Below are 13,921 nucleotides of genomic sequence, written 5' to 3'. Positions count from 1 at the left end.
CCATTTTTCTCCCTCTGCCATTCTTCCCCTACCTCATTTGCATGCAATGTGGAAGAACTGATCTAGGGAAGATTTGTGTGCTTTCAAGATACTGGGTCCACTGAGATCAGCTACAATTAAATTATGTCTTCAATATGTTTAACTCAGACTCTGGATTTTTGTAGTCCTAGAAACCAGTAGAAATAAATTTATTAAGAATGTGATCTCATCACTAAACATTCACTCAGCCCATTGACTCCCAAATTAGAGGACACATTTCAGGGATTGGGTCAGAATTCTATTTTCAGTTAGAATAAGGGGTTAGAATAAGGCAGTATAACCTAGGTGTGCTTTACAGAAAGACATGCCTGGATTTCAGTTCACACCTGGCAGTATGGGCTTGGGCGTATTCCCTATCAATGAGGTATATGATTGAAAGGAATCAAGGATTCAGGCCTGAAGAATTAAGTAACCCACTGAGATGGTGAAGGCTATAGGTAGAGCAGGTTGAGGATGAAAGATCAAAAGTTCAGCATAGGATATGTTAAGGAGAGAGTCCTAAGCTGAAAATAGAAGTTTGGGAGTCACTGATATATCAGTGGTATTCAAAGCTATGACCAGATGAGATCACTAAGGAAGTGACAGCAGAGAGAGAAATGTCTGTATGGCCATGGCTGTGCTACCTAGGATGAAGTTTGCTGGCCAATATTCCCTCCATAGCCTCTCTACCTACGTTCAGTGGATCCATCACAGCAGAAGGCTCAGTGCACGTTCATGGGGAGGCAGTAGGTGCAGGACAAGGAATCTCAGGTTTGGAGACAGAAGAGGGCCTGGAGGGCCAGACACGGTGGTTATGCCTGTAATCCCAGTGCTTTGGGAGGCCAAGGCAGGCAGATCACTTGAGGTCAGGAATTCAAGACCAGCCTGGCCAACATGACAAAGCCCCATCTCTACCAAAAAAAAAAAAAAAATATATATATATATATATATATATGTGCGTGTGTGTGTGTATATGTATATATATGTGTATATACACATAAATATATACACATATATATATACACACATATATATATGTATAAATTAGCCAGGCATGGTAGCGTGTGCCTGTAATCCCAACTACTCAGGAGACTGAGGCATGAGAATTGCTTGAACCCAGGAGGTGGAGGCTGCAGTAAGCAGAGATTGAGCCACTGTGCTCCAGCCTGGGCAACAGAGTGAGACTCTGCCTCAAAAAAAAAAAAAAAAAAAATGGAGAAGAGGGCCTGGAGCTTAGCTCAGCTCTGCTGCTTCTGGGCTCTGGGCTATGTTATTTTGGGAAAATCACTTAATCTCAGTGAGCTTCAATTTCTTCACCTGTAAATTGGAGATAACATTGCCTCCCTCAATGACTGCTCGTTCGGACAGCTATAACAAAATACCATGGACTGCGCAGCTTACACAACAAACATCTATTTTTCATAGTCATGGAGGTTGGGAAGTCCAAGACCAAAGTTACAGCAGGTTTGGTGTCTGGTGGGGGCCCACTTCTTGGTTCATAGTGGTTCATAGATGTCCATCTTCTCAGTGGGGTGAGGGAACTCTCTGAGGTTTCTTTCACAAGGGCATTAATCCCATTTATAAGGCTCCACTCTCATAACTTAATCACCTTCCAAAGGACCCTCCTCCTAATACCACTCCTAATACCACCATCTCAACCTATTAATTTGGGGGGTGAGTGGGACACAAACATTCAGTCCGTAACACTCCCTTACAGAATACCTGTCAGTGTTAAATAAATTGAACAAAAATACTTTGTAAAATACCTTACACTTTATACTTCACTTATCATTTATCCCATATAATTTCTGATAATTTCAGGGAGAAAATGCTTTAGTGATTAGATATAAAGTTTAGGACATTATCTACCAATGTTTAAAATTCCTATACCATACCCTTCGATGCAGCCATTCCAACTCTCCTACAGATACAGTTGTACATGTATAAAGATAAATGTGCTAGACATTGGTAATAATAATGAGAAATTGGAAACAATATGTATCAGCAATGGACTGAGTAAATAAGCCATATATATGCACACTGTGGAATACCAGTTGTTAAACGTAATGAGAAAATGTACGTATACTGACATGAAAAGATGCCCAGGATATTTATTTAAAGTAATAATAAGCAAGTTGCAGGTGTATATATGGCATGATCCCATTTCTATGTATTTATATTACACATTTTGATACATGCATACCAAAAAGACCGAAGGCCATGCATGACACTGGAGAATAGTCACTAGGGTCTCTATGCGTGTCACTTACCTCTGGGGAAAGTGACTGGTGTTGCAGAGAATTACTTTCACTTCCTCCTTTATATGCTTAGGAATTCTTTGAATTTGTGTAACAAACAAAATATATTTAAAGACATACCACAAACCAATCCCTGAGCCCTGAGATTCTTAAGAGGATGGGGGCACCAGGAACATAAATCATACTGCCAGGCCAGAAAACAATGTCTCTGTTGGGTTCCCAACTATATTTCAATTCTGCAAGCCACAGCTGTGCTTCCCACCAACCCAGGCGCTAACACAGCAGCAGCAGTCCAAAAAGGGGAAAACATAGGCCCTAGAGTAGGGCCACTTTGGGTAGGAAAAAAAAGTGCAAATGTATTCTGAAAGCAGATGGTGTCTGGAAGAGAAAGTGTGTTTGGCAACAAGAAGGGAATCACAGGGGAAGGAGAGAAAAGCAGTAAAAGAGAGACAGCCAAAGGAGGTGGTAATTAAGTGCAAAGCTGAAGATTTCCAAGGGATTTTTCAGCATTGGCAAGAGTCGGGCCTCTGGACAATTCTGTGGAAGTGTGTAGAGATTGTTTTTCATTTCTTTTCTTTATTAAAAGTATTCCACTAGAACAGTGCCTCTGAACCATGATATTCTGACAAGAGTTTGTTAGCAACGCTCCAAGTATTAAAGTTTTCTAATAATTTACTTTTCTTTATAAAGAGGAGCTGAGGTTGGCTGTCTCCTTGCTGCCATTCTGATATGCTTCCTAGGGTGGGAGACAAAGCCACAGCCAGCCAGGGTTGAGCGAGTTGTGTACAACCCACACACTATTTGTCTCGCCACCTCCTGACACTGTCACTCTTCTCCGGGCTCTGGAGTTTCCTGTGGGGTCACTGTCTGTAACAGACAAGAGTCACATCCTTCTCAACCCTTTTACAGCATTAACCAAGGCACAAGCGTCTGAACTGTCCAATAACAAAGAGATTAATTGATGGATTGTTTTGTACCAAATTGCTTGCTGCCACAGCTGCTCAAAATGTTAATAAGCACTACTGAACTATGGCCGCTCCAGCAGGGAACAGCTGTAGAGGCTAGAGGCCAGCTCCCCTGCCCAGTGAGGGACAGATGTCCTTATGTCTATATCGGCCCCTGTGCTCAAACCAGCAACAGTTCACAGACAGGATTATGAAAGATACGTTTTGCATTTGGTCCTAAGTAATCTTTTAATGTCACATAACCTGAACCAAAGCCAAGAATACATTATGACAGTACAAATTATCCACTCTATCTTTAGGATAAGATGTATATTATGCACTAAACTCAAGGTCAGGAGACAAGTCTTCTACTCCAGACATATCAAAGCCTTTCTGGGTCTTATAAAATGGGGCTTGTGATTCAAGTTTACTTTCAACAGGAAGCTTTTGGTTTAAATGAGCTCAAACATTGCATGTAAAGCGCTGAGACTTCAGATACTTGTAAAATAAGCTCAAGTTTAATCTCACATTATATATATATAACATATAATAAGCTCAAGTTTAATCTCACATTTTATATCTATACATACAATATGTGTGTATGTATGTGTGTGTGTATATATATAGATATGGAATAATAAATTAGATAGTCCTTTCTATATTCCACCTGTATCTCACTTACCCCACTTGAAGGTAGAGTTCACTTGTAAATATGTCAGCTGCCTCTCTCAGATAAGGACTTCTTTTTTTTTTAACATGACTACAATGACTTCGTCACGTATAACAAAATTAACAAGTCCTTGATATCGTCTAATTCTCAGTTCATATAAACTTCCCCCAACTCTCTCAAAATGTGTTTTTACAATTGGTTCATTTGAACCAGAATACACACAAGGTTCACTCATTGCATTACACACACACACACACACACACACACACTCATACACACTTACATATTTTTCTCTAGTTCTATCCACTAGGAGTGTAAAAGGGGCTGGGAGCAATAATGCCCTAATGGTAATGACACCTGATCTTGGTTTCTAAATACTATTCTTTACTAAAAGGAATCAGAAGTCCTTGGAGAAATGTCTGTTTCAAGAGTTGGAGTAAAGAGAACACCAGATATGCCTGAACATGCTGAGCCAGAAAGCAAGGATGCACTCATGCACTCAAAGAAAGATGGGGTGTGCCAAGTGGACACAGAAGCCAGATTGATGGAGGGCTGACATTTCTAATCTGAGAAATGTGAGCATCAAAATCAATGATGATAGTAACAAATTATCTACAACTCATTGAATAAAATGAGAATCCAGGAGTCCAACTGATATAAATAAATGAATAAAATGAATGTTTGACGAGGAACAGGATATTTAAATATTTTCAAAGTATCTCCTCATAAAATACTTGTTAGTTACAAAGAGAAGAGAAACTTCACAGTGAAGAAGGCTGACAGGCACTGCCTTAATCAAGTGATCAAAGTGAACCTCATCAGAGATGGGACACACCAAAACAATGTTTCATGGGATAATAAGATGCAAAAGGAACGACGCAGCTTCAGTTCTGTGATATTCCTTCCAAAACTGCACGACCTGAATCTCATCACAAGGAAGCATCAAACAAATCCAAGTTGAAGGACAGTCTACAAAGTAACTGACCTGTAATCATCAAAAGTGCCAAGGTCATGAAAGTCAGAGATTAAGAAACTATTCCAGAATGAAAAAGACTGAAGAAACTTAGGAAATAAATGCACCACATGATTGCAAGAAAAGCATCCTTTTGCTACAAAGGATGTTATTGGAACAACTGGCTTAACAGTGTTAAATTTCCTAATTTTACTGATTGGACCATGGTTATCTAAGAGTGTCCTTGTTTGTAGGAAATGCACACTGAAGTGTTCAGGAGTGATGGGCATCAGGTTGGTAACTGACTCTCAAATGGCCCAGGAGGAAAAAAGTAGTTTCTTATGCTCTACCCTGACATCTTCAGTAACTTTCAAAATCAGAAAAAGAAAAAATACAAATACAAATACAAAGAATAACTTGCCTTATCAGCTATTTTTCCCTGAATAGAGTTCATATAGAAAAAAACAGAATAAATTCTTGATTCTGAGCCTTCATTAATTTCCAGAGTAATGAGTTGGTACCATAGAAATTTAGAATGACAGTTTTCTAACGTATCATAATGAGCTCAGATATTTTTATGTTTGATATGCTTCAGTCAATTGCAGTGATTATTCTTTTTGATTCTCGTAATTGTTCCTGTTCCATTCACCACAACTCTGGCAGTCAATGGTTTTCTTCCTTCCTGAACATAACAAAAGGTTCCAGGTTCATCATTTACATTTCCTACCCCAAACCTGGAATCAATTTTTAGACCTTGAATTCAGAGGAGAATTCCTTCCCTTTTAAATGAACGTAATTAATTCCTCTTTAAAAAAATAGATGGGCATGTTGGCTCACACCTGTAGTCTCAGCTACTCTGGGAGGATTGCTTGAGCCCAGAAGTTCAAGGTCAGCCTGGTAAACAAAGCAATAGGGAGAAAAAAATTCAGAACACTGCATTTTCTCAACTCCTTTGAAATTTGTTCCTTTTTTCCCCCTCAAATGTCTGGCTAGTTTTGGACTCCTTCCAAGAGGAATGGCACACAGAAAAGAGCTTACTCCAAGTCAGACTCTGTGGGCATGACAACCACCTGCTTCTTAGTGTAGGGAGAAGCTAGTAGAGGAGGACTAATCTAATCCTTTTATTAACTCCCTTGAATCAGAAATGACAGACAGTGATTAAATTTTGTAACTTTTCTCATTGCAAGCACTGAGAGACGGATCAGTGGGTTGACTTGTTTGTTTTATTTCTTCAGTAAAAAACATGTACAAGTAGTAAGCAGGTCAATTTTCAGAAGCCTCTCATCCTAAAACGAGAGCTGGCCAGTGTTGCATTGTTCATCCCAGCCTCCCAGTGATCAAGGGAGGTCTTCATTATTTTGATGGAAGGAAGGAGAAAACAAAATCCACTCACTGATGCTAGAGAGAATTCATTCACTCATTCACGCACCCATTTAATTGAGAACCCACTACGCGCTGTTCTTAGTACTGAGGATATTCAGCGAACACAAAGAATAAACTCCTTCCTTTGTGGAGTTTACTTTCTAATGGAGGAAATAGACCATAGCAAGATAGATAACTAAATTATAAAGTGCAGGAAAAACAAAGCATAAAAGGGCAATGTAAGAGAGAAACAATTTTAAATAAAAGGTTTCGGGGTGGCTCCCACTAAAAAGGCAACATTTGAACAAACACTTGGAGGAGGTGACAGAGTAAGCCATGTGGTTTTTTAGAGGCAGAGAGTTCCAGGCAGAGGAAACAGCTTGTGTGAAGATCTTGACGTGTGAAAGTGCTTTGAATATTTGTGAAATTGTAAGGAAGCTGCTGTGGCTGGATGGCTCGTGCAAGGTGAAGAGAGAAGGCCAAAGACAGAATGTGAGGGCTGGGGACACAAAGCACCTAGCGCCTTGTAGGCCATTTTAAGGACTTGGACTTTTGCTCCAAGTGACATGGAAATTTGTCTCTGGTTTTTGAACAGAGGAATGACTTTACCCAACTTATTTTTCAATGAGATCACTTTGGCTGCTGTGTTGGGTATAGAATGAAAGGGAGCAAGACAGACACAAAGACACCATTAGAAAGCTATTGTAATGGTCTATGGGAGGTGATGGTTGCTAAGAAAGGGCAATAGCAGTGAAGGAGGTGAAAAGTTGTCACACTATCAATAACTTTTAAAAGTAGAGCCAACAGGATTTGCTGAAAGACTAGATACAGGAGCAAAAGGAAGAGAGGAGTCAAGGGTAATCCTTAGAGTTTTGGCCCGAGCAATTTGAAGGGCAGAGGTTCCATCCACTGACATGGTGAAGAATGTGAGAAAAGCAGGTTTTGGGGAGGTTGCTTAAGAGCTCAGTTTTGGACAAGGTAGGTTGGAGATGTCTACCAAACAGCCAAACGGAGATGCCAAGTAGGTGATTGAATATACAGTTCTGGAGTTCAGGAGAATGGTCTAGTCTGGAGACATATATTTGGCCATTGTTGTAGGCAGAACAGTGTCCTCCCAAAAGATGTTCATGGGCCAATCCTCAGAACCTGTGAATATATTTCCTTACACGGCAACAAAAGGACTTTGCCAATGTGATTAAAGGATGGACCTTGAGATGGGTGATTATCCTGGATTCTCTGGGCAGGCCCAGTGGAATCAAATGGGTCCTTACAAGCAGAGAACTCTTCCTGCTGTGGCCAAAGAAGGCTCCAAGAGATAAGATTTTGTGGGCTTTGAAAATAAAGGAAGGTAGCCACAAGCTCAGAAATGCAGGAAGCATCTGGAAGCTGAAAAAGGCAAGGAAACAAATTCTTCCCTAGAACCTCTAGAAAGGAAGGCAGCCCCACTGACAGGTTGATTTCAGCCCAGTGAGACCCATGTCAGACATCTGACCTAAAAACTGTAAGGTGAATTCATGTTGTTTTAAGCTGCTATAGAAAATTAATGCCAACATCATCAATATAGAGATGATATTTAAATCCATAAGAGACAGAAGGGAGATGATGTCTTGGGACTGAGCCTTGGGGTATTTGAATGTTAAGTCGGGGAAATGAGGACCCAACAGAGATGACTGAGAAGCAGTGGACACAAGATAGGAGGCAAACAGGAGAAAATGGTGCTCTAGAGGTCAAGACAAGAATCTGTGTCACATGCTGCTACATGGTTAAGTAAGATGGGGATCAAATTAAGAAACAAGACAGAACAGGGAGAGCATATGTGCTCAGGCCAGCTGCTATAGAGAAGGAAGAATGTGGACCCTGGTACTTACTACAGGAGAGACAGGCAGGGTGCAGTGGCTCATACCTATAATCCCAGCACTCTGGAAGGCTGAGATCATGGGAGGATCACCTGAGTCCAGGAGTTCAAAACCAGCCTGGGCAACACAGTAAGACCCTCATCTTTACAAAAAATACAAAAATTAGCTGGGAGTGGTGGCACACACCTATAGTCTCAGCTACTCACGAGGCTGAGATGAGATGATTGCTTGAGCCTGGAGGTTGAGGCTGCAATGAGCTGTGATTGCACCACTGCACACCAGCCTGAGCAATGGAGGGAGACCTTGTCTCAAAACAAAACAAAACTAAACAAAGCAAAAACTTACAGAAGAAACACATGAATGGCACCCACTCAGAGTGCAGACTTTTTCATACAGAGGGACTCTGGTCACTAGGAAACTTGGCCCAACTAGAATACTGGAATATTTGCAATCATATTGGCACTCCTTCCCTTTGGGGTGGGAGGGTATGAAAGTCAGCAGTACAGAGGAAAGAAGAGGAAAGAGGAACAGAATGAACTTTCAACTTTCTTTTACATTATTGCCTTTCCTTTTACCACCCAACATAGTCTTAGCCCTCCAAGGCCATTACTTGTTAAATAGCACATTCCCTAACCCCAGGGGAGTTAACATAATAGCTCAAGACCAGAATATTGTTTTCTCTTAAAGAAAATATGACCAGCCGGGCACGGTGGCTCACGCCTGTAATCCCAGCACTTTGGGAGGCTGAGGCGGGTGAATCACGAGGTCAGGAGTTCAAGACCAGCCTGGCCAAGATGGCGAAACCCCGTCTCTACTAAAAATACAAAAATTAGCCCGGCATGGTGGCAGGCTCCTGTAATCCCAGCTACTGGGGAGGCTGCGGCAGAGAATTGCTTGAACACGGGAGGTGGAGGTTGCAGTGAGCCGAGATTATGCCACTGCACTCCAGCCTGGGTGACAGAGCAAGATTCTGTTTAAAAAAAAAGAAAAAAGGAAAAGAAAATATGACCTCATCAAAATTAAAATACACAGCCTTCCAGTACCTGGCATTTTATATCAACCATAGCTTCAGACAATGTTTTGTTTTGCCTTCCTTCACCTCAAAACTCAAGTTAGCTGATCATCTCTAAGAGACTGACTGAAGTCAGGTAAGGAGAACCCTTGTGACTTCAGACAAATATAGCCCTTATCACACTGTCTCATACTGAGCTGTAGTTATTTGTATACTTGTTCATCTTCTTCACCAGACTTGAAGTCCTCTGAGAGGGGAGACTGTGCCCTTTCATCACTGAATTACAAGAACAATAATTCCTGAACTTCCCATTCATTGAACTTGTCATACAAGTCAGACATGGTGCTAATTGCTTTCAGGCATTTAATTGTCAGGCAACTCTGTGAGATGGGCATTATTTATTCCATTTTGCAGGAAGGTTAAGAAATTTACATAATAGTCATATTAAATTGGAGAGTGACAGAGCAGTCCAATGCCCAAATCTGTGCTGAATGATGGCCCCACAAAGATGTCCACATCCTCGTTCCTGGAACCCATGAACGCTACTTAATATGGAAAATTGGACTTTGCAGATGTGATTAAATTAAGGATTTTTGAGATGGGAAGTTTATTCTGGATTATCCAACTTGGCTCAATGTAATCACAGGGGTCCTTCTGAGAGGGAGGCAGGAAGTCAGGTTGAGTAAGAGGAGATGCGAAGAGAGAAGCAAAAGTTGAAGGGATGATGAAGGAGCCATGAGCCAAGGAATGCAGATGGTCTCAAGAAGCCGCAAAAGACCAGGAAACAGATTCTTCCCTAGAACCTCCAGAAAGGAACAGAAACAGCCCTGCTAACATCTTGATTTTGGATTTCCGGACTTCAGAACAGTAAGATAAGAAATGTGTGTTGTTTTAAGCCACTGAGTTCATGGGAATTTGTTACAGCATCCATAGGAAACAGACGCAGTGCTCTTTGCCTCTGTCATTCTGTGATCCTTACACCCCAGGACCTAAGGCAGTGCCGGACATGCAGAGCACTCCATGAATGTTTGCTAAGTGAACTGCTGAAGGAGGAGGAGATTCTCCTCTAAGCCTTCTCCTGCCTGGCACAACCTAAACTCCTGACCAAGAGAATCCAGCCCACCCCAGAAAGAGGCAGGAAGGAGCAGCCCAGGTAAATCTGAGTTGATATGTCTTTTCCTTATTGCTAAGTTGGATGGATGAGCTAATTATAGTCTGAACCGTGTTTTGTGCTCAGTCATTGCACCCCTGGAAGACATGACAAAATATAAACCTAATTTACAGCTGTGATTTAGAGCTCCAGGGCTGGAGGTAGGTCAAAGAAAGAGAATTATCTATTTTTATATCAACAACTTAGGACATTTTTTCCATTTTCTACAGCACTGCATTAAGCATCACAAATGATCCAGTTGAAATTATAAGCAGTGTTAGTAAAAAGATGAGCAGAGATCATATTTCACAATTGAATTCCTTTATTAAAGTATTTCATGGCAAATTGGAGAAACAAATACACACATATATATGTAATGCAAATAACTACCTTCTCCTTTCTCTGAAACCATCCTTGCCTGTCCTTTAAACAAGGAAGGTAATATTTTCTATGTCAATATTCATAAGGGTAAAGTTTTCCAAATTAATAAAATCAATATGTCAGAGGCATTCAAGCCAGAGCGACTCCATCTTGAATAGGGGCTGGGTAAAATGAGGCTGAGACCTGCTGGGCTGTATTCCCAGGAGGTGAGGCATTCTTAGTCACAGGATGAGACTGGGGATTGGCACAAGATGCAGGTCACAAAGACCTCACTGATAAAACAAGATGTGGTAAAGAAGCCGGCCAAAACCCACCAAAATCAAGAGGGGGACAAAAGTGACCTCTGGCTATCCTCACTGCTTATTTTATGTTAATTATAATGCATTCGCATGCTAAAAGACACTCCCACCAGCACCATGACAGTTTACAAATGCCATGGCAACATTGGGAAGTTACCCTATATGGTCTAAAATGGGAAGAATCCTCAGTTCTGGGAATCCCCGCCCCTTTCTTGGAAAACTCATGAATAATCCACCCCTTATTTAGCATATGATCAAGAAATAAACATAAAAATGCCAACCCGCTTTTTATGGAGCAGCCATTCTTTTGCTTCTTTACTTCCCTAATAAACTTGCTTTCACTTTACTCTATGGACTCCCCCAGAACTCTTTATTGCAAAAGATCCAAGAACCCTTTCTTGGGGGTCTAGATTGGGACTGCTTTCCAGTAAGAAATACACCCCATAGCTTAGGGGCTTAAGAAATGAAGCTGCTTTGGAAACCTGAAAATTATTTAGATTTCACAAATGACTCATGATGCCACGGAGAGTTATTTCCCTTTTGGCATCCTGGTTTCTCTAGTCAGTGAAAATCCTACACTTACAAAGTAGAAAGTTCAAAACAGTTTCTGATCTTTTAAACACACGTACTATATAAGCACAAAGATAGTTACAACCCCAACTAAAAACAATCATTTAGAACTGAATCTCAAATTCATATGTTTGTAGTTCATAATCTATCTGTAGTTGACCAAGAAGGTAAAATAAATTATTGGGTAGATGTAAGCTAAGATCAGTCATTGCCCTTAGTCTAGAACTTCTGATTAGATTGGTAACTCCCATGGCATTCCCCCAAGGCTCTAAGTGGTCCTGAGTAGCTTTAGAATCTGAATAAATCACACATACTAGGGATCCATCGAGACCACTAGAAACTCAATTTATTTGTGACCTGAGGCAGGATTTTATTGCTTCTCAGATTAACAGTTAAAAACGTTTTGCTTTTCTGCCTCAGGGGTATTCGTTTGATGTATGAGGCAGGGAGATTATTAAATCTTTGCTACCTTCCAAAGATGTAAATTAAACCACAGCACCTCCTTAGCCACTTTCCCTGAATGAACTGCTTATTTATTAACTTGTCACTCTTGCATGCTCATCAAAACAACCACACCTATGATTAATTATTCCTGTTTATTTAAGGGTGCTTGTCATTCTAACTTTTTGCGGACAGGATATTTACAAAGTCTCCTGATTTCTTTGCAGAACTGTGGCATGAAGACTTTTAAAGGACTAATCATTTCTATGGATATATTTTAAAAGAACAGTGGCATGAATGTAACTATATCTTGTTCTATTCATTTTAAATAAAGCTGCCCTTCATTTTGGCTTCCCTTGCCTGGTCATGAACATCACATTGGCTGATTTTGTCCATCTGGACATCTCCAAAAGACTTTGAAGAGGTTCGACATTAAATGGTCCAACATAAACTCTAAAGTTATTTTTTCAATTTTGTCACTCACAATTCAATTCAATGTAGACAGTATTTATTTATCTTCTATGTGGCAAGCAGCAAATATGGATTTGTTCATTCATTCCTTCATACAATATTTATTTAATGTATTTTATCTGCCAGTAATGGCAGTAGGCATATTGTTCACTGTTCAAAACAGTGAACAGTCCTTTCCTCCACTGGATTTACAGCCTTGTTACTACCCTTCCCAAGGCATTTGTCTCTACATATTATGAGCAGGAGATAATAAAACGACAATGAGAACCTGGATAAAAGGGAAGAAAAGCACAGCGTTCTCCCTCTGAAGTTTGCACAGAATACACAGTAAGTTGAGTCAGGTTTAAGAAGACATCTGCAAGGCTCTTCCCCCATCCTGGTCCAGAGTGGGTCTGCAGGACTGAACTGCATTGAAACTATGGCATTTCACCTCTCTCTGTTCTCCTTGACCTGCCATATCATAGATCATCTGGTTTGCTGAATAACCACTGAACCAAAAAGTTTTCAAATGAATTTTGGAGGCACAGCTGCCTAGCCTCTGCCACAAGAAAAAAATCACCTTACTCGTTTAAATGGTTGAATAATCATCTTATTTTTTTTTTAAGATATAGGTTCCTGATCATATCCTTGTCTCTCTTTAAAAGTTTTTATTTTCTTGGGAGGCCAAGGGAGGAGGATCACTTGAGGCCAGAAGTTCAAGACCAGCCTGGTCAACATATCAAGATCCCGTATCTACGAAATGTAAAAAATTAGCCAGGTATGGCAGTGCACATCTGTAGTCCTAGCTACTCGGGAGGCTAAAGCAGGAGGAACGCATGAGCCCAGGAGTTCAATGCTGCAGTGAGCTGTGATCGTGCCACTGCACTCCAGCCAGGGCGATAGAGTGAGACTTTGTCTCAAAACAGAAAGTTTTATTATGGAAATTGTCAAACAGAAAACAATTAAGATAATAAGATAATGAATCCCCAAATACCTATCACCTAGCTTCAGTGATTATCAAAATTTTGCTGTTCTTGTCTTTACCTACCACCTTTCTCTCTCCCTTCACTTTTCTTTTTGTGTTTGAGTATTTTAAAATAAACCTCTAGCTGGACATGGTAACTCACGCCTGTAATCCCAACACTTTGGGAGGCTGAGGGGGGTGGATCACCTGAGGTCGGTACTTTGAGACCAGCCTGACCAAAATGAAGAAACCCCGTCTCTATTAAAAATACAAAATTAGCCAGGCGTGGTGGCGCATGCCTGTAATCCCAGCTACTCGGGAGGCTGAGGCAGGAGAATTGCCTGAAGCCAGGAGGCAGAGCTTGCAGTGAGCCAAGATCGCGCCATTGCACTCCAGTCTGGGCAACAAAAGTGAAACTCCGTCTCAAAAAAACAAACAAAAAGAAACCTCTGCTATCATACCATTAAACCTCCAAATCCATTAGAACGTATCTCTAACAAAAAATAAGATTTTAAAAACATAACTATAATATCATTGCAATATCTAACAAAATAATAACATTACTTTAATACCTTGTAATCCCTAGCCCAAGTT

General features: G+C 40.6%; 1 protein-coding gene across 2 annotated transcripts in view; it reads right to left on the bottom strand.

Annotated features, from left to right (window-relative positions):
- The window catches only part of CMTR2 (cap methyltransferase 2), a 57,230-nt gene that overhangs the window by 19,990 nt on the left and 23,319 nt on the right, over window positions 1-13,921 (bottom strand). The window contains exon 4 of one of the 2 annotated variants that reach the window (XR_010152439.1): window positions 33-166. The exons of the other annotated variant lie outside the window; for it this stretch is intronic. The gene's annotated coding sequence lies outside the window, so the exon portion shown is untranslated. The remainder of the gene's footprint in view (window positions 1-32; window positions 167-13,921) is intronic. 2 annotated transcript variants of the gene reach the window in all.

Source organism: Pan troglodytes, chromosome 18 (genome assembly GCF_028858775.2).
Source record: "Pan troglodytes isolate AG18354 chromosome 18, NHGRI_mPanTro3-v2.0_pri, whole genome shotgun sequence".
NCBI classification, from domain to species: domain Eukaryota; kingdom Metazoa; phylum Chordata; class Mammalia; order Primates; family Hominidae; genus Pan; species Pan troglodytes.
This window is presented reverse-complemented; position numbering and strand designations above follow the sequence as displayed.